A 2319-nucleotide genomic window follows, 5' to 3' on the forward strand; every position below is an offset into this window, starting at 1 on the left:
GCTGCTGGCTCAGTTTGACCCTCAACTCATAAGTACTCTAATTGGGCCTGTTTCACTGATGGTTTTGCTAGTTGAAACCACTTGGACACTGACTGTTCAACCTCAGTGCCATTATGCAGACCACAAAACTAATGTGGCTGCTCCTGTCACTGGGCAGAACACAAAGATGTTCTCAACTCTAGCCAGTATTCCCTCTGATGAAACTTGGTGCGTTTTCATTGACTCTTGGGTTCTTACTGTACCTAGCTATCTGACATGCCTGTTGTAAAACTATAGGCTTATAAAAGGACCCCTGTTTGGCACTGTGAACTGTGGGGGGAAAATCACAGCTGCTGAGCACAACGTCTGGGTTGTTCAACTAGATTCACATGGTAAGAGACTATTCTCTGATAAGACTAACTGGAATCAAGTTGCTGATCAAGCCCCCACTACCCTGATTCAGGATTGCTACCTGAATCCATATCATACTGATGGCAAAACATTTACCATCTTACCCTGGATACAAAGTAAAGGTCTGTGTATATATCCAGTGTTTCCTTTGATGTCATTTGATACAAGAATGTAGTTTTTTTCTTCTGGATTAGTAGCCAGTGCTCCATATGCCTTTTGATTAATTCATCCCTTTCCTACTGATTTTAAATATCTTCATATACTAACTTGTCATTTGTAAACATATTTCATATAACTGACTAATGACCATATTAGTAACAGATTCTCCTTTTATGAACAGGGATGGCACATACCTCATATGAGCCAAAATACCCTGTCTCTCTGGCCTGATAATGTTTCACTGAAGGGTATTTGAATCAAGTTTAGAAAAGGAGAATACCTCCTAGGACTTTGGAAATGAAACATCACAGACCAGCTACATTGTTACTCCAGAGCTGCCAGCAGCATTGTGAAGAAGATTCAACTGCGATAAGAGAAAATAATGTCCAGTTAGTACTATATTCCCTGAAAATCAAGAGATTACTGTTTACTCCATCTTTATAATTGTTGGTAATATAAAGTCATTCTTTCATAAAATTTCTCTGTTTTCTTAAGATATGTAGAATCATCTCCTTTACACCCCCTTTCATATATCATCTTTTAGGATTATGATTGGATTTGCTATTAAGTTCAGGACCATCTACCCTCCAAAATGGAACCAGTTCACCCAAGTGGCCTGAATGGGAGGCCAGGTGACAAAGTCCCCTGATGGCACTCATGCTGTATCTACTGTCTCCTTGATGGGGAAGCCTCTCCAGATAATACATTATCAACTGGAGACCATGGTCTATGCTGTAGTCACGAATGCTCCATTCTCCCTGCCTGGTTCATCTCCTTTCCAAGTATTAACTTTTATTCCAACAGATGGGTGCCTTATCTAGAGACACTGGCAGAGTCAATTTTCTGTCTGCCTGCCTACTAAGGGTCTTCAAGCTAATAAAAGAAGCCTCCATGAAGGCAGGAAATTTTATCTGTTTTGTTCATAACATGTCCCTCTACGTATTGGGCATTAAAAAATTATGAAGAGTCCCTCTACGTATTGGGCACTAAAAAATACTTGTTGAACATAGAATTATAAAAGTGATATCTGAAAATTTTTCCTTTTGATTCTTCAAATTATATTTTGAGATTATTCATTATTATTATAAATAGTTAAGGAAATTATTGCTCTAAGCTCCCACTCGGACTCCTCTTTTGGATATTTTCTAAAATTGCTAAGAGAAAACTCAATATTCAGAAGTGTACTTCAGACCTCTTTCAGCCAAAACAAAATTTATTTTCAATAAACTAGTATTCCCAGTTCAAAATTATGTCTGCATAGCTATGTATGGCTACATAGCTATAGCTAAGTACCAATTTAAAAAATTGTGCATAACAATAACAATGATAAATTAGATTTTCAGGATCAACCAAATGGGAGGGCAAAATAATTAGTTCTTGGGGTCATGTATTTAATTCATCATATCATTAATTCTGCTCATTTTTACTTCCCAATCAACTTCCTGAGAGTTACAAGGAAAAGTTTTTTATTTTCTCAGGTCCAAGAATCTATCTCCTAGGAGACATGTCTGACCCCAAAAGAACAGGTATAACATCTGCTCTGACCTACCTCCATGTTTTGTTTTTCCTTGCCAGGTATATACTACCTCTTCTGTCACATTAAAGGTCTCCCTAGAAGCCTAGCAGAAATAGTATATTCTGTCCTTCTACCAAGGCAGCTTCACACTATAATGGGGGTGAAACAAATTTGTTTTGTGGAGACTGCAGTCTCCAAGTACCATTAACCTGCCTGACCAACTGGCTATTTTAGTGATCTTTCAGTTTTCTAAG

Source organism: Orcinus orca, chromosome 6 (genome assembly GCF_937001465.1).
Source record: "Orcinus orca chromosome 6, mOrcOrc1.1, whole genome shotgun sequence".
NCBI lineage: Eukaryota > Metazoa > Chordata > Mammalia > Artiodactyla > Delphinidae > Orcinus > Orcinus orca.